Genomic DNA, 19460 nt, shown 5'->3' with positions numbered 1-19460 from the left:
ACTCTTGTTCCCAGATGAACTGCAGACAACAGCAGAGCTTTCAACTGCTATTTTATGTAAGTGGAATCAAGATCCTGAAGCATTTCTTCAAATAATTGTAAGAGGAGGTCAAACACAGCTGTTCCAGTGAAATCCTCAAGACTTTCTAGAGGGCCCAAAACAAAAAAACCCCAATAACACATGCTATTATGAGAGTATTTTGAGAAAGTTAGCCAAAGTTTTAGAAGAAGAACTTCCAGGAAATTTCACCAGAGAATTCTTCTCCACCATAACAATATTCCTCCTCATTCCTCTCATCAAAAAAAGACAATTTTGCTAGGGTTTCAATAGAAAATTATTAGGCATTCACCTTTTAGTCCTGATTTTGCTCCCGCTAACTTCTTCTTCTTTTCTGATTTTAAAAAAACTTGAAAGGACACCCATTTTTCTTCAGTTAATGTAAAAAAGACTGTCTTGACATGGTTAAATTCCCAGGACCTTAGTTTTTTTGTAGGGATGGACTAAAGGCCAGTATTATTGCTTATAAAGGTGTCTTGAACTTGATGAAGCTTATGTTGAGAAATAAAGTTTCTATATTTTATTTTTGTGTTTTACTTTCATTTTTTCACAAACTTATTGAAGTCCTTTCATAGACCCTAATTCTCTTCTTCTTGAAGGTATGTGCAGCTTAATCATCCTTTCTTGTGAATAGAATGTGACAGAAGTGACCATGTGTGACTTTTGAGTCTAGGTCATCAAAGATTTTGCCTCTTATGGGCTTTCCTTTTTCCTAAGCCACTCACGCTGGAGAAACCAACAACTATTTGGTGAGAATAGTCAAGCAGCACTACAAAAACATCCATGTGGAGAGAACCTGAGGCCTTCAATTACAAACCCCACCAACTTGCGGGCCGTGAATGTTAGCAAACTTGAAAGTGGTCAAGCCTTTGGATGACAGCCCCAGTTGAAATCGGACTGTAACCACATGAGCTATCCTGAGGCACAACCACCATTATAAATTGTTCTTGAATTCCTCGTTTACAGAAACTCAATTAGGTAATATATACTGTGAGTTTACGCCACAAAGTTTTGGGGTTATATGTTATGAAACAATAGATAGCAATTTCACTCTTTCAACATCCATTTTACTTTTTATACAATCATGCATTTTTAATAATGGGGATATATCTTGAGAAACGCACCACTGTGTAATATCATTGTTGTGTGAACATCACAGGATGTACTTACACAAACCTAGGTGGTAGAGCCTATCACACACCTAGACTATATGGTATAGCCTATTGCTCCTAAACTACAAACCTGTGCAGCGTGTTACTGTGCTGAATACTGTAGGCAACTGTAACACAATGGTCAGCATTTGTGTATATAAACATAGAAAAGGTACAGTAAAAATATGGTATAAAAGATTAAAAAATGGTACACTTGAGTAGGGCACTTACCTCAGGTGGTCTGCTAATTTTCACGGTCACACGAAGATTCCAGTGAGATATATTTTACCATAGGTGACAGCCTTGACTATGTGCACTACCCATGAAGGTCCCCTTTGCCTTGCTCTTCCTGACTTGTCAAGTGCATGATGATGTGGTAAACCAGCACAAGAACTGAACTCTGTTATCTTTCTATTGAGTTCTGCAGCTATTTATTCTGAGTTTGGTACCTAGATTTTGTAGACCCCATTTCTTTGACATTCTTGGTAGAATCAGGCCATCTTCATCCCATTGTGCTATCCTTGTGTTACTGTTATGTTTTATAATGCCTGAAGTTATTTTATAGAAGAATAATCTGAGGGTAGACCATAGGCATAGAACCTTTGAGCCTATTGTTTGAGCCAGCCTCACAGATTGGACAATTAGTGGTTTTCCCTGGATCAGCATCAATTTGGATAAACATTGCTGTCAGTTACTATGAAACTGGTTATATTTTCTTTTCTTTTTCTTTTTTTCTTAAGAAAACATCTTCAATCCATAGAGCATGTTTTCTCTGGTTTTATACCCACTAGGGTCATAGGCTTTTTTCTGCTTTAAGATATGGCCAACCATTGCATTAGGGCTGAGATATTAGGTGCACAGGATTACACACAAACTGTACTCTAAATACTCTTCATTTTAGGATAAAACTATTGGTATGTATATACTTTTATTACAATTCTTACTCTTATTTCTCTGGATAGCATTACTTCAAGGATTATTTGAACCTTTAATGGCCACATTAATGAATGTTGACCAGAGAAACATTGTTTCTTTGAGTGGCACTTTAGAAAAACAAAGATTCCTCGGGTCCAATGGGCAGTATTTTTAGTTGTTAGGCAGAGGACTCCACATGAAATCCTGAATTAAACATTGCTCCACTAAAATATTCTGAGGCTAAAGATGAAAATTTTTACAATCAGAAGCAACAAAAACTAGACACATTTTTTAGTAAATCCTTCCCCTCCTTGTCCTTCGGTTGCCTCCTGGCATGCAGCTCTCCCTCCTGTCCCTTATGATTCTGTTCTCTCTTCTTCTGCCCCACCATTGACTTTTCCTTCTTGCTTTTTGTTCTGAAATTATTTTCCCAACTGTCATAAATTCTCAAATTGTTTGTTCCATCTAAAGATCCACCCTTACCATGAGCCAGATCTGTAAGCAACTGCAGAATTTAAATCTAGTGCATGAGTTCAGAGTTGTACATGAACTAAGAAGTTATAATGAACAATTTTTAAAACTAAACAAGAAAATCAAATATTCATCAAATAATTAAGAATTCTTTAGGGCACATATGGCCCAGGGTTACTTGACATACCAACTTGTACACCTGTTAATTTGAACATCAGATACTAAATCCTGCATGATAAAATGTGATTTGGTCTGACCTTGTAGGAAACTTGTAGAATTCCTCTTTCCAAAATAAGTATCAGGGTCAAAAATCATTCATAAAAACAATAAAATTATTAAACCATAGAAGAATTTGGAGATAGACTATAAAATTTATTGTCACAAGTCAGAGTTAAATAAAACAGGTTTTCATTAAAATCAAATTAAGTAAAAGTTATAAAACTGAAAATATTTAAAACAGGGATAATTATATAATAAAAGCTATTATAAATACTCAACAGGAAACCAGAAATTTTAATTATTTTGCCATTTGTTTTACTATCAACTCTGATTATTGTGTTTCTTAAAAGAAACAAATATATCATTATGAGGTGATCAGAAGCAGACAAGGAGGTTAGACATTCCCTCATTTATTCACTCAGCAACCCTGCCACAGAACTAAACCTATGCCAAGTGCCTGGTGGGCCCAGCGTGTGGTGCTGAGAAATGATTGAATGGCCCTTTCCCGCATTCAAGGAGCCCACAGTCTGAGGATATATGGACAAAAACAAGTACATGGACTAAAGCAAGTACATGTAAAAGAAGAGTAAATGCTATAATAAAAATAAAGTAAGATGTTGGGAGGGAGGGCAGGGGAGCCATGGCATTCGAGGGACCCAAATGCCTCACTGAGGTGACATTTATGCCATGACCAGGATGACAACAGAAGGCCAGCCCTGCACAAGTCTGGGAATAGTATTTCAGGGAGATGCCACTCCTGGTGCAGAGACATGCAGGCAGAGGTGACTTTGGCAGAGGATGTGAGAAAGAGGTCGGTGGGGCTAGAGGGAGCCTGGGGGAGAGAAGAGGAGAGGGAAGAATGACTCTGGGGCCTGAAGAAGATAGTGATCTGCTTCTCTCTGACAATACTGTCCCCAAATTTAGCACCTTTAAACAACAAATGCTTACTACCTCATGATTTATGTGGACCAGAATCTGGACACCGCTTTGCTGGCTGCCTCCACATGGGGCTCCATGAGGCTGGGGCTGTGTTCTCAGCTGCAGCTGGGCTGTGGGAGGATTGGCTTCCAAGCACACTCATGTGGGTATTGGTCAGGTTCAGTGTAGACTGAGAGCCTGAGTGTCTCCCGGGGCCTGGGCACTCTCTCATTCTCTGTTGTGTAGGCCTCTGCATAAGGCAGCTCATAACACTGGAGCTTGCTTTCTGAATTTGAGGAATACAGTAGAAAGACAGGGAGATAAATACATACTGACGGAGAAAGAGAAAGACATAGAGAATGAGGAGAAAACACTGGACAGAGTAAGTAGAAAAGATGAGAGAAATAGAAGGATTGAGGGAGGAAATACAGAAGAAAGTGACTAGGAGAAAATCACAGCTTTTTTGATACTAACATGAGAATTGCAATAGACTGAACATTTCCCCACCAAAAATTGTGTATGTTGGAATCCTAGCCCCCAGTGTAACAGTACTAGGAAGTGGGAGGTAATTAGGTTCTGAAGGTGAAACCCTCATGAACGGGATTACTGGCTCCATAAAAGAAACCCCAGAGAGCTCCTTCCTCCAGTATCTGTCAGGTAAAAATACAATGTAAAGTCCACAGTCTGCAACTCAGAAGAGAGAGTTCTCACCAGAGCCCAACCATGCTAGCGTCCTGATCTTCAACTTCTGTCCTCCAGAACTGTGAGAAAGAACATTCTATTGTGGATAAGTGGCTCAGTCTATCTTTGCTATAACAGCCTGACCTAAGACAGAAGTGTTATCCCATCATTTCCATCGCATTCTGTTGGTCAAAAGTGTCATTAACCCCTTAGTGTTGTCAGCCTTTCTGTAAGCTGCCCAGCACATAGGCCAAAATGAAGGACATGGGTCTGATTCTGAATAGAATGAGAAGGCACTGAAAGGAGTAACATCAGAGGATGACACTATCTGAATTCCATTTCATCTCAAACTCTTACTGGTGCAGTATGAAAAATGAGGCTGAGAGGAAGCGACTTTCCAATATCACACTGCTGGACACAGGCCTGTTTGAGGTGTATTCTATGCTACCTCTCATTCCTTCTTATAGTTCTTTTATCTCTAAGTGTGTGCATTATCTACATGGGATGCCACACCATGAGTTTTACAAGTTTTATCTCATACACACCTGATGAGTTCCGTAGGAAGGAGATGCTGGCATGTTACCCAATGTACATGTTGAAAGGCCCCCAAACCCACAGTAACTTTTCTAGTGTGACAGAACTAGTAAGAAAAAGTAGGTTCTTACCCAGATCTGTGACCTCACACCTGAGGCCCTGGCTGTATTCAGGTCTTTCCAGGGAACTGAGGAGGGCTGTGTTTGCATAACTGTGCACAGGTAAAGAGTTGACGTGCAGGGATAGTGAACAGTCAGTGGCCCAGTAGGGCCTTGGGGTAGGTCTTATGGAAGCGAGGAGCCCAGAGGATGAAACTTTGAAAAAGTGATCTTACTTCCTTGGTGACAGACCCCAACAGAACTTATAATTCTGGTAACCCAGCACCCACATCCTAGAGACAGCCCTGTATCCAGGTGGGAAATGCTTGGTGGGAAACGCTTAAGAGAGCACAATGTGCTCCTGCTGGATCCCAACTCTCTTAGGCTCTTGCTTCAGGAAGGCCTAAAGTGAAAATCTTTTTGGAAATGCTGGTATTGGCTTATTCCTCACCCCAGACGTCTCTGGAGATTTTGCAGGGGTCGCCCAGAGGTAACATACTTTAAGTCTAAGGCAGGCTCCTCCAGCCTAGGTCTCACTAGTGCTTTCATTGTCCTTTGCTTTAGAATGTAAGGAAAAATCAGGAATTTAAAATAGCAAAAATTGACCAAAACTACATTTTTGTGAGATTTCCTAAGGTTCTGTGTTGTTGTTGTTTTGTTTGTTTTAGACAGGACCTCACTCTGCCACTCAGGCTGGAGTTCAGTGGCACAATCACAGCTCACTGCAGCCTAGATCTCCTGAGATCAAGCAATTCTCTCACCTCTGCCTCCGAAGTAGCTGAGGAACTACAGGTGCACACCACCACACCTGGCTAATATATATTTTTTTATTTTTAGCAGAGATGAGGTCTCATTATGTTGCCCAGGCTTGTCTTGAACTCCTGAACTCAAGCAATCCTCAATTTTTGATACATAGCTTTGCTAGGTGTAGGATTCTTAGTTGACAGTTTTTTTTTTCTGTGAACACCAGCTAAAGAAAGTTTAAAAAGAAGAAATAGAGAAACTTCAAGTAAGGCAATTAAATGAACAAATTAAGAGCTAAGAAACAACAAGATGGGGTATTGAGGTTGTAGTTATGGCAGCTAATGATAGAATGGATCCAGGCAGAGAGTTCAGGCAGAACTGTATTTGCAGAGAGTAGAAGTCTGAGGGTGAAGGTGTCCTAAATGAGGCCAATTTGGAAGACTTTATTTTATTATAGAATCAAAGACAACGCACGGGAACACACCATGCCAAACCCAAACAGGCTAAGCTGGTGCTCTGTGCAAAGGTATATAGGTTTACGGGAAGAAAAGCTACCATTATAACATCAAGTTTTTTTTTTTTTTTAATTAAAAGAATCACAAATGTGGCAGTTCTAATCAGGGTTAAGGTTAAAGTTAAAGTTATATTTCAGGTTTGGTTGGTGGATGTCACAAAGCAAAAAGTTTGTTGCCAAGAAGTGGGTGTTCTAGTTTGTGAAATAAAACATCCCAATGACAGACACAGTAGAGAAGAAAAAGGGAGGGGATGGCAAACACAAGTTCCCGGAAATTTATATTAAAATAAGGTTTATAAAGGAGGACAGTGTGCATCTCAGTCATCAGTGCTGCCTGCAATGGAGGTGTTTATTTCTGCCCAAGATAAATACACCAGGCCTACTATGTGAGAGGTGAAAAGGAGCCTACATTATGCTTCCCACGCCAGATGCCTTGACTTGGGGTTCTGTTCCCAGGGAAAAAGAGCACATCTTTGAAGTAGTTTTGGAGCAGGAGGTATCTTCCAAATTCCAACGAAGTATCTTATATTTCTAGGTGACCCTGAGACCACTGGAGAAGAAATAAATGAAGGCCATGAAACTTCCTTGAACTAGTGGGAATCCATGAGAATATCTGACATTATGTTCTCTTCTCTTGGAATAGAAATATTGTTTGACTTCTGTTTTGCTGACAAGAAACGAGGCCAGACCACTCACCTGAGCAAGGCTACCTGGGACAATGACCTCACAAATGGAAAACATTGGAGCCCATCTGCTTCCAATCTGCTGTTTTCCAAAAATTAGGGAAGTTGTTTTCCCTTTGATACCCTCTGTTTCTAACAATCCCAATGCCAACACTGTCCTGTTTCTACAAGAGACAATGACAAATATGAGCCTGAAGGAAGATGAGCTGATGGCATTCCCAGCTTATTACCACTCCTTGGGGGCCTTATCTTACATACATGGATTCAATTCGTAGACTCAGCTGGGTGAGTATCTATTATTCAGCTGTGTTAGAAGTGACTGCTTAAGACTTAGGTGTGTGGTGAAATGAGGCAGGATTTTCTCCTCATAATTACCATCTTACTATCACTGAGTCATAGCTAAAATCAGGAAATTATTCAAGAAGAAATAGAAATGTAATGTTATGAGGACATAAATTTAGAGATTTGTGGAAAGGCCTTCATAATTTTGTGGCATTTTCTTTGAGCTGGAATTATACTTGACATTTCATTATAATATATTAGCTATACCAGACTTTATGCATTTATGTAAAATTTTATTTGCTTTTATTATACTGTAAGTTCTGGGATACACGTGCAGAAAGTGCAGGTTTGTTACGTATGTATACACGTGCCATGGTGGTTTGCTGCACCTATTAACCCACCATCTACATTAGGTATTTCTCCTAATGCTATCCCTCTCCTAGCCCCCTACTCCCTGAAGGTCCCTGGTGTGTGATGTTCCCCTCCTTGTGTCCGTGTGTTCTCAACGTTCACTTATGAGTGAGAACATGTGGTGTTTGGTTTTCTGTTCTTGTGTTAGTTTGCTGATAATGATGGTTTCCAGCTTCATCCATGTCCCTGCAAAGGACATGAACTCATCCTTTTTTATTGCTGCATAGTATTCCATGGTGTATATGTGCCACATTTTCTTTATCCAGTCTATCACTGATGGGCATTTGGGTTGGTTCCAAGTCTTTGCTATAGTGAACACTGCTGCAATAAACATACATGTGCATGTGTCTTTATAGTAGCATGATTTATAATCCTTTGGGTATATATCCAGTAATGGGATTGCTGGGTCAAATGGCATTTCTGGTTCTAGATCCTTGAGGAATTGCCACACTGTCTTCCACAATGGTTGAACTAATTTACACTCCCACCAACAGTGTAAAAGCATTCCTATTTCTCCACATCCTCTCCAGCATCTGTTGTTTCCTGACTTTTTAATGATTGCCATTCTAAGTGGCATGAGATGGTATCTCATTGTGGTTTTGATTTGCATTTCTCTAATGACCAGTGATGATGAGCTTTTTTTCATATGTTTGATGGCCACATAAATGTCTTCTTTTTGAGAAGTGTCTATTTATATCCTTTGCCTACTTTTTGATGGGTTTCTGTTTTTTTCTTGTAAATTTGTTTAAGTTCTTTGTAGATTCTGGATATTAGACCTTTGTCAGATGGATTGCAAAAATTTTCTGCCATTCTGTAGGTTGCCTGTTCACTCTGATGATAGTTTCTTTTGCTGTGCAGAAACTCTTAAGTTTAATTAGATCCCATTTGTCAATTTTGGCTTTTTTTGGCCATTGCTTTTAGTGTTTTAGTCATGAAGTCTTTGCCCATGCCTATGTCCTGAATGGTACCGCCTGGATCTTCTTCTAAGGTTTTTATGGTTTTAGGTCTTATGTTTAAGTCTTTAATCCATCTTGAGTTAATTTTTGTTTAAAGTGTAAGGAAGGTGTCCGTTTCAGTTTTCTGCATATGGCTAGCCAGTTTTCCCAGCACCATTTATTAAAGAAGGAATTCTTTCCCCATTGCTTGTTTTTGTCAGGTTTGTCAAAGAACAGATGGTGGTATGTGTATGGTCTTATTTCTGATTCTGTTCCATTGGTCTATGTGTCTGTTTTGGTACCGGTATCATGCTATTTTGGTTACTGTAACCTTATAATATAGTTTGAAGTTGGGTAGTGTGATACCTCCAGCTTTGTTCTTTTTGCTTAGAAACATCTTGGCGATTTGGGCTCTTTTTTTGGTTCCATCTGAATTTTAAAATAGTTTCTTCTAATTATGTGAAGAATGTCAGTTGTAGTTTAACGGGAATAGCATTGAATTCTTTTATAAATTACTTTGGGCAGTATGGCCATCTTCACAAATTAATTCTTCCTATCCATGAGCATGGGATGTTTCTCCATTTGTTTGTGTCCTTTCTGATTTCTCTGAGCAGTGGTTTGTAGTTCTCCTTGAAGAGGTCCTTCACATCTCTTGTAAGTTGTATTCCTACGTTTTTTATTCTCTTTGTAGCAATTGTGAATGGGAGTTCACTCATGATTTGGCTCTCTGTTTGTCTATTATTGGTGTATAGAAATGCTTGTGAGTTTTGCCAATTGATTTTATATCCTGAGACTTTGCTAAGTTGCTTATCAGCTTAAGGAGATTTTGGGCCGAGACGATGGGGTTTTCTAAATATACAATCATGTCATCTGCAAACAGAGACAATTTGACTTCCTCTCTTCCTATATGAATAGGCTTTCTTTCTTTCTCTTGCCTGATTATCCTGGCCAGAACTTCCAATACTACGTTGAATAGGAGTGGTGAGAGAGGGCATCCTTGTCTTGTGCTGGTTTTCAAAGAAAATGCTTCCAGCTTTTGCCCATTCAGTATGATAGTGGCTGTGGGACTGTCATAAATAGCTCTTACTATTTTGAGATGCATTCCATCAGTACCTAGTTTATTGAGAGTTTTTTGCATAAAGGGGTGTTGAATTTTATTGAAGGCCTTTTCTGCATCTATTGAGATAATCATGTGGTTTTTGTCATTGGTTTTGTTTATGTGATTGATTACGTTTATTGATTTGTGTATGTTGAACCAGCCTTGCATCTCAGGGATGAAGCTGACTTGATATTAGTGGATAAGCTTTTTGATGTGCTGCTGGATTTGGTTTGCCAGTATTTTATTGTGGATTTTTGCTTCGATGTTCATCAGGGATATTGGCCTGAAATTTTCTTTTTTTGTTGTGTCTCTGTGAGGTTATGGTATCAGGATGATGCTGGCCTCATAAAATGAGTTAAGGAGGAGTCCCTCTTTTTCTACTGTTTGGAATAGTTTCAGAAGGAATGGCAGCAGCTCCTCCTTGTACCTCTGGTAGAATTCAGCTGTGAATCCATCTGGTCCTGGGCTTTTTTTGGTTGACAGGCCATTAATTACTGCCTCAATTTGAGAACCTGTTATTAGTCTATTCAGGGATTCAGCTTCTTCTTGGTTTAGTCTTGAGAAGATGTATGCATTTCTTCTAGATTTTCTAGTTTATTTGCATAGAGGTGTTTATACTATTCTCTGATGGTAGTTTGTGGGATTTCTGTGGGATCAGTGGTGATACCTCCTTTATCATTTTTTATTGTGTCTATTTGATTTTTCTCTCTTTCCTTCTTTATTAGTCTGGCTTATCTGTTTTGTTAATCTTTTCAAAAACCAGCTCCTGGATTCATTGATTTTTTGAAGGATTTTTCGTGTCTCTATCTCCTTTAGTTCTGCTCTGAGTTATTTCTTGTCTTCTGCTAGCTTTTGAATTTGTTTGCTGTTGCTTCTCTAGTTGTTTTAATTGTATGTTAAGGTGTCGATTTTAGATCTTTCCTGCTTTCTCCTGTGGGCATTTAGTGCTATAAATTTCCCTCTAAACACTATCTTAGTTGTGTCCCAGAGATTCTGGTACGTTGTCTTTGTTCTCCTTGGTTTCAAAGAACTTAATACTTCTGCCCTAATTTCATTATTTACCCAGTAGTCATTCAGGAGCAGATTGTTCAGTTTTCATGCAGTTTTGTGGCTTTGAGTGAGTTTCCTAATCCTGAGTTCTAATTTGATTGCACTGTGGTCTGAGAGACTGTTTGTTATGATTTCTGTTCTTTTGCATTTACTGAGGAGTGTTTTACTTCCAATTATGTGGTCAATTTTAGAATAAGTGCTATGTGGTCCTGAGAAAAACGTATATTCTGTTGATCTGGGGTGGAGAGTTCTGTAGATGTCTATCAGGTCTGCTTGCTCCAGAGCTGAGTTCAAGTCCTGAATATCCTTGTTAATTTTGTCTCACTGATCTAATATTGACAGTGAGGTGTTAAAGTCTCCCCAGTTTATTGTGTGGGAGTCTAAGTCTCTTATTATTGTGTGGGAGTCTAAGTCTCTTTGTAGGTCTCTAAGAACTTGCTTTATGAATCTGGGCGCTCCTATATTGGGTGCATATATATTTAGGATACTTAGCTCTCCTTGTTGCATTGATCCTTTTACCATTATGTAATGCCCTTGTCTTTTTTGATCTTTGTTGGTTTAAAGTCTGTTTTATCAGAGATCAGGATTGCAACCTCTGCTTTTTTTTTGCTTTCCATTTGCTTGGTAAATCTTCCTCCATCCCTTTATTTTGAGCTTATGTGTGTCTTTGCACGTGAGATGGGTCTCCTGAATACAGCACACAGATGGGTCTTGACTCTTTATTCAACTTGCCAGTCTGTGTCTTTTAATTGGGGCACTCATCTCATTCATATTTAAGGTTAATATTGTTATGTGTGAATTTGATCCTGTCATTACGATGCTAGCTGGTTATTTTGCCAGCTACAAGCTGAGCAGTTTCTTTATAGTGTCAATGGACTTTACAAATTCATATGCTTTTGCAGAGGCTGGTACTGGTTTTTCCTTTCCATGCTTCAGGAGCTCTTATAAGGCAGCCCTGGTGGTGACAAAACCTCTCAGCATTTGCTTGTCTGGAAAGGATTTTATTTCTCCTTCACTTATGAAGCTTTGTTTGGCTGGATATGAAATTCTGGGTTGAAAACTCATTTCTTTAAAAATGTTGAATATTGGCCCCCACTCTCTTCTGACTTGTAGGGTTTCTGCAGAGAGGTCCGCTGTTAGTCTGATGGGCTTCCCTTTGTTGGTAACCCGACCTTTCTCTCTGACTGCCCTTAACATTTTTTCCTCATTTCAACCTTGATGAATGGGACGACTGTGTGTCTTGGGGTTGCTCTTCTCGAGGAGTATCTTAACGGTGTTCTCTGTATTTCCTGAATTTGAATGTTGGCCTGCCTTGCTAGGTTGGGGAAATTCTCCTGGATAATATTCTGAAATGTGTTTTTCAACTTGGTTCCATTCTCCCCATCACTTTCAGGTATACCAATCAAATATAGGTTTGGTCTTTTTACGTAGTCCCATATTTCTTGGAGGCTTTCTTCATTTATTTTCGTTCTTTTTTCTATAATCTTTGTCTTCACGCTTTATTTCATTATGCCGATCTTCAATCTCTGATATCCTTTCTTCTGCTTGATCAATTCGGCTATTGATACTTGTGTATGCTTCAAGAAGTTCTCGTGCTGTGTTTTTCAGCTCCATCAGGTCATTTATGTTCTTCTCTAAACTGGTTATTCTAGTTAGCAATTCCTCTAACCTTTTTTCAAGGTTCTTAGCTTCCTTGCATTGGGTTAGAACATGCTCCTTTAGCTCAGAGGAGTTTGTTATTACCCACCTTCTGAAGCCTACTTCTGTCAATTTGTCAAACTCATTCTCTGTCCAGTTTTGTTCCCTTGCTGGTGAGGTGTTGTGATCCTTTGGAGGAGAAGAGGCATTCTGGTTTTTAGAATTTTCAGGCTTTTTGCAGTGGTTTTTCCTCATCTTTGTGGATTTACCTACCTTTGGTCTTTGATGTTGGTGACCTTCAGATGGGGTTTCTGTGTGGCATCCTTCTTGTTGATGTTGACGCTATTCCTTTCTGCTTGTTAGTTTTCCTTCTAACAGTCAGGCTCCTCTATTGCAGATCTGCTGGAGTTTGCTGGAGGCCCGCTCGAGATCCTGTTTGCCTGGTTATCACCAGCAGAGGCTGCAGAACAGCAAAGATTGCTGCCTGTTCATTCCTCTGGAAGCGTCGTCCCAGAGAAGCACCCACCAGATGCAGCTGGGGCTCTCCTGTATGAGGTGTCTGTCAAACCCTGCTGGGAGGTGTCTCCCAGTCAGGAGGCACAGGGGTCAAGGACCCACTTGAGGAGGCAGTCTGTCCCTTAGCAGAGCTTGAGCGCTGTGTTGGGAGATCCATTGCTCTCTTTGGAGCTGGCAGGCAGAAATGTTTAAGTCTGCTGAAGCTGTGCCCATAGCTGCCGCTGAAGCTATGCCCATAGCCGCCCCTTCCCCCAGGTGCTCTGTCCCAGGGAGAAGGGAGTTTTATCTATAAGCCCCTGACTGGGGCTGTTGCCTTTCTTTCAGAGATGCCCTGCCCAGAGAAGGGCAATCTAGAGAGGCAGTCTGGCTACAGCGGCTTTGCTGAGCTGTGGTGGACTCAGACCAGTTCAAATTTCCTGGTGGCTTTGTTAACACAGTGAGAGGAAAGCCACCTACTCAAGCCTCAGTAATGGCGGACACCCCTCCCCCCACCAAGCCTGAGTGACCCAGGTCACCTTCAGACTGCTGTACTGGCAGTGAGAATTTCAAGCCAGTGGATCTTAGCTTGCTGGGTTCCATGGGAGTCAGATCCACTGAGCTAGACCACTTGGATTCCTGGCTTCAGCCCCCTTTCCAGGGCAGCGGATAGTTCTGTCTTGCTGGCATTCCAGGCGCCACTTGCGTATGGAAAAAAACTCCTGCAGCTAGCTCAGTGTTTGCCCAAACGGCCATCCAGTTTTGTGCCTGAAAGCCAGGGCACTGGTGGCATAGGCACCTGAGGGAATCTCCTGGTCTGCGGGTTGCAGAGATGGTGGGAAAATCATAGTATCTGGGGCTGCAGTGCACCATTCCTCAGGGCACAGTCTCTTGTGGCTTCCCTTGGCTAGGGGAGGGATTTCTTCCCTGACCCTTTGTGCTTCCTGGGTGAGGCAATGCTCCACCCTCTTTCTGCTCACCCTCTGTGGGCTGCACCCACTTTCTAACCAGTCCCAATGAGATGAGCTGGGTACCTCAGTTGGAAATGCAGAAATCACCAGCCTTCTGCATTGATGTCAGTGGGAGCTGCAGACCAGAACTGTTCCTATTTGGCCATCTTGTCAGCCACAACCCCCCCACCGCCTTTTTTTTTTTAAGATGGAGTCTTGCTCTGTCGCCAGGTTGGAGTGCAGTGGTGTGATCTTGGCTCACTGCAACTTCCACCTCCCAGGTTCAAGCCATTCTCCTGCCTCAGCCTCCTGAGTAGCTGGGACTACAGGTATGCACCACCATGCCCAGCTAATTTTTGTATTTTTAGTAGGGATAGGGTTTCACCATGTTGCCAAGGATGGTCCGGATCTCTTGACCTCATGATCTGCCCACCTTGGCCTCCCAAAGTGCTGGGATTACAGGCATGAACCACCACTCCCAGCCTGGGTATCTTCTTTTAAGAATTGTCTATTTGTGTCTTTAGCCCACTTTTTTTTCTCTCGCACTGATTTGAGTTCTTTGTAGATTTTAGATATTAGTCCTTTGTTGGATGTATAGATTGTGAAGATTTTCTCCTACTCTGTCAGTTGTCTGTTAACTCTGCTATTTCTTTTGCTGTGCAGAAGCTTTTCAGTTTACTTAAGTGCCATCTATTTATCTTTGTTTTTGTTCCATTTGCTTTTAGGTTCTTGGTCATGAAGTCTTTGCCTAAGCCAGTATCTAGAAGGGTTTTTCCAATGTTATCTTGTAGAATCTTTATGGTTTCAGGTCTTAGATTTAAGTCTTTGATCCATCTTGAGTTTATTTTTGTATAAAGCGAGAGAGGAGGATCCAGTTTCATTCTACATGTGGCTTGCCAATTACCCCAGCACTATTTGTTGAACAGGGTGTCCTTTCCCACTTTATGTTTTGTTTGCTTTGTCGAAGATCAATTGACTGTATTTAGCTTTAATTACGGTTTCTTTATTCTGTTCCATTGGTCAATGTCCCAATTTTTTATACCAGCATCATGCTGTTTTGGTGACTACTGCCTTATAGTATAGTTTGAAGTTGGGTAACAATGCCTCTAGATTTGTTCTTTTTGCTTAGTCTTGCTTTGGCTATGTGGGCTCTTTTTTGCTTCCATGTAAATTTTAGGATTGTTTTCTCTATTTCTGGGAAGAGTGATGGTGGTATTTTGATGAGAATTGCATTGAACTTGTAGACTGCTTTTGGCAGTATGGTCATTTTCATAATATTAATTGTACCCATCCATGAGCATGGGATGTGTTTCCATTTGTTTGTGTCAATGTCATTATTTTTAAAATGCTGCCATTTGACCATCATAGAACTAGAATATGTGGACTATGAACCACGTGAAAGCTAAGGAGCCATTAGACAAGGCAGCCAGATAATGAGTTAAGTAATGACGCATGGAAAATGAATAAAAGCCTTTCAAATCTCTGACAAAGTAATTGAAGAAAAGGACTTTTCCCCTGTGTGAAGTTTGTGGTTGAGACATTGTTGCACTGCAACAGTAACTTTAATTTTTAATGTGCAAGAATATATTTAGAAATACAGTTTAAAATGTTGTTTATGAAAAAGGAATGGTAACTAATTAATATATAATAACTCTGTACCTTGATGAGGTCCTTGTAGGTCCAACAGCTTCCTGTGTTAATAGATGTAGTGTATCATTCTGTTCTCGCACTGCTAGAAAGAACTACCTGAGACAGGGCAATTTATGAAGAAAAGAGGTTTAATTGACTCACAGTTCTGCAGGCTGTACGGGAATCATGACTAGGAGGCCTCAGGAAACTTACAATCATGGCAGACGGCGAAGGGGAAGCAAGCACCTCTTACTATGGTGGAGCAGGAGCCTGGGGAGGTGCCACACACTTTTAAACAACCAGATCTTGTGAGAACTCATTCACTATCATGAGAACAGCAAGGAAGCAATCTGCCCTCATGATCCAGTCACCTCCCACTAGGCCCCTCCTCCAATTCAACATGAGATTTGGGTGGGGACACAAATCCAACCTGTTATCACACAGTCTTTTCAGTAAACCCAGCAGTGATCAGACTCAGGAAGCACATTTATTATACTAACCACACCTACACATAGTTAGCTGATTAGACTGCTATCTGTTGGTTGAGGGGGGAGGAGACCCAGAGAAGGACCAGAATATTGTCATTTAGGGTATGATGTTTAGGCTGTTAGGTGGACAGCAAAAATGGCAGAGGAAGGCAGGGTGGTACAATGAGTGATAGATGATGCAATGTGAATCAAAGACCTAAAACCCACAAGAACAGGGGTGTTTTGCCACCTACAGTAAGAACACTCATGTAAATACGGCAGGACCACTTCCTTCTTGTGTATTTCTGAAAACACATATGGGAACTCCCAATCTCTCATTCCCTCTTTTCTAAATGTTATAAGACAATTTGTAATACTGTGTTGACATTATGGATTTTGGTTTAGAGTTTAGGCATTTAAAAGACACCGGACCCTACGTCTGCGACAGAGCAATTAGCGAACACAGGTGATGAGTACTGAACAACTTGAGTAAATGATTCCTTGTGTCCATGTTACAATTTCCAAGCTCCAATTCATGCTGACCTAGTTTAGTTCTAGATGTGTATTCTCATGATGAGATCTGCAGATACAACATGCTCATAATAGATTCAGTTTCTAAAGTGTCCCTTAAACTGGTTTGTCTACAACTTTCATGTTGACTGTTTTTTTTTTTTTTTTTAAACTCCAGATCTAACTGCACTTTATATATGGCTGGTGATCAGACAGTAACCCTTTTCTGAGTTTAGGGTCTACAATCCTTTCAGATTCGACCTCAAATGGACACATCCTGTACGTGGACAGCAGAGCTATGGAAAACAAGAGGGATGCATTTGTAACCGTCTGTTTACACTACATCCTAACTTCTTCAGCAGCTGAGCCCTTGTCAAGCCAAAAGGAGTGATAGTAGAAAATTATATTCGTACAGCCAACATTTAATTGTTGACATATAGAAAATACTTTTTTTTCAGTTAATTTCTTAATCATAGGTGAGATCTATGTTCCCAGCGCAAATACTTGATGGGTGTCTATTTAATAATGTGAATATTTAGTTTGCTTTCACGAAGGAGTGCAGGTCATAAGACATACTTACTACCAAAATAACTCTCTACAATGATCCTGATTATTCTGCTTAACTGATCTCTGGGCACTGAATAATATTGACTGGAAAGGCACAAAAGAACATTCCTTGCTTTTCTGCTCTTTGTGAGTGGACATGGCAAGGAAGAAAATCCTTTCACCTTTGCACAATCAAAGCTGCTTTTGGTCTTTTGGATAATGTCAGACTAACCATTGAGTCAAGAGATTGGACCAAATCTTTAACAATTCAGAGTAAAATGAATTCAGGGCTCCCCTGTTTTCTAGGGCCCCCAGGCTATTTTCCCCAAAATGTACAGGTATTGTGAGTAACTTATTACTAGGTGTCTTGTCTCTTTCCTATCTAAACCTGCAGTTCACAGTGCAAGGTCGGCACAGAGTGTGAGACTGTACTCTTTATGCAGTGGATTTTAAATCACTGGAACAAAGAAATGTAAAATGTGGAAATGTGAGAGCTGATCATATTAATTGAAGCTATTGTTCCACAAATTTTAGGAGATTGTATCCAGTAGCAGAGAAATTGGTTCATGGTTAGTAGATTCTGACAAAAGATTTTTTTTAATATTATTTACTTATTTCTGAAAATAACAAAAAGCTTGTTTAAAAAATTTTTATTTTTAAAAGTCTACCCAGTTAACTCGCTTGACTAGATCAGAGTGCTACTGAGAAAAAAGTTTTAGCTTTCTTCTCTTCACAAATATCTTTACTTAACGTCTTGCCCTTCAGTGCTAGATAACCAGCAGGCAAGTGAGACTCGCTAAAAACTGTGGGTTGTGGAATGGATCCTCCGCACTGAGAGGACAGAACAACACGTGCCATTTTCTAATCATTGCAGCCTGTGAACCTCTCTAAATAGGCAAATGAGGCCAAGGGCGATGGAGGGTCAATGAGAGCTCGCGGGGTGACGCCATTCTGCTGGGGTTCTGGAGAGGCCAAAGCTGGAGACGGTCCCGTTTGTGGTCAGCACGGCCTTTTACTTTCTGGCCGTGACTGGCAACTGCACCAACGTCCTCGTCTCCCTCCCACTGCACACTCCCACTTCCTCAGCGACCGGGCCCTTCTCCACCTCCTGCCACAGCACTCGCAGCTTCTCCCAAGTGCTAGTTAACCTCGGGGGCTCAGGCAAATCCATGGCCCGCGTGGGTGTGCGGTGCGGCCCTCTGAGGCCTCTGGCTCCTGGTCTGGCCTGGCCGCGCCGGCTCCGGGAGCTGCCATTCCGCCCTGACGTCGCCGCGTACACGTACCTGGGGCGGTGCAGTCACCGCTGCCTCTGCCAGTTCGTGTGTGGGACGCCGGGCATCACCGCATTTCCGCGTGGGCGCCGGCAGGGTGGAACGCCTGGCTTTCCCCGGCCACCCCAGCCGCCCTGGCGCCTTTCGCGCGCCTTGGCCTCGGCGCCTCGGGGTTGGTGCACTGCTGCGCATGCGGTCTCAGCGCCCGGCCTTCCCGCGCGGCTGCCGCCCTTTCCACGGTGACGCCGTCTGCGCTAGCGCCGCACCCGCTTCAACTGCCTGCAACCGCCGCTGAATTCCCTCATCCCCACGCTGAGAGGACGAGAAAGGCGCCCTGGGGAAGGCTCTCGGGAAAGCCCGCAGCCGCTGGACGCGGGAGGACATGGAGGTAGGCGGGAACACTCACCCCACGATTTCGTGTGGTCCGCGAAGCTTTTTCTCTTCAGGACAACACTGCACAATGGCATCCATTAATAATACGATGGGGAACGGGGGCCGCGGCGCTCGCCTGCAGTCCCAGCGCTTTGGCAGGCCAAGGCGGGCAGATCGCTTGAGCTCAGCAGTTCCAGACCAGCCTGGGCAATACAGCGAGAACCCATCGCTACCAGAAATGTAAAAAATTAGCCGGGCTAGTGGCGCCTGCCTTTAGTCCTAGTTACTTGGGAGGCTGAAGCGGGAGGATCGCTTGAGCCCAGGAGTTTGAGGCTTCAGTGAGCTCTAATGACACCACTGCACTCCAGCCTGGGCAACTGAGCAAAACCCCATCTCTAAAAAAAGGAAAAAGCGCCGAGATTGTGCCACTGCACTCCAGCCTGGACGACAGAGCAAGACTCAGTCTCAAAACAAAAACAAACAAACAAACAAAAAAGAAAAAAGCGGCAGGGATGTGAATGTGAATGGAGCAAGGCGTTCTCTCTTTCAGGGGTCTCAGACTTTGTGTCTTGGCTTGCAGGTGGACTGACTGCCCCATGTCCTTCAAAGTTAATTGCAAAAGAGTTCATTGCAAGAGATGATGTGCTGGTGGAAAGAGAGATGCTGCTGCTTCTTTCCTCAGTGGGGTTTTACAGGCAGATAATGACTGCTTTGCAGCTCATTTGTGACTCTGATTCCACTGAGCGGTAATGTCAATATTAGATCAGATACAACAGTAAGGAGACAGCATGGCAGAAACGCACGTGTGTGTCTGTGGTGAGTG

At 41.8% G+C, this 19460-nt stretch overlaps 1 protein-coding gene across 3 annotated transcripts in view; it reads left to right on the top strand.

Annotated features, from left to right (window-relative positions):
• The first annotated feature begins 17877 nt into the window (after positions 1-17877).
• The window catches only part of GCSAML (germinal center associated signaling and motility like), a 58610-nt gene continuing 57027 nt past the window's right edge, over positions 17878-19460 (top strand). For 2 of the 3 annotated variants that reach the window (XM_057298623.2, XM_063607813.1), the window contains exon 1: positions 17878-18653. The gene's annotated coding sequence lies outside the window, so the exon portion shown is untranslated. Of the gene's footprint in view, positions 18654-19217; positions 19454-19460 lie in introns of all 3 variants that reach the window. The other variant, XM_063607796.1, reaches the window with a different exon arrangement.

This window comes from Pan paniscus, chromosome 1 (assembly GCF_029289425.2).
Source record: "Pan paniscus chromosome 1, NHGRI_mPanPan1-v2.0_pri, whole genome shotgun sequence".
Classification (NCBI taxonomy): Eukaryota; Metazoa; Chordata; class Mammalia; order Primates; family Hominidae; genus Pan; species Pan paniscus.
The sequence above is the reverse complement of the archived record's forward strand: the minus strand, read 5'-3'. Positions and strand labels throughout refer to the sequence as shown.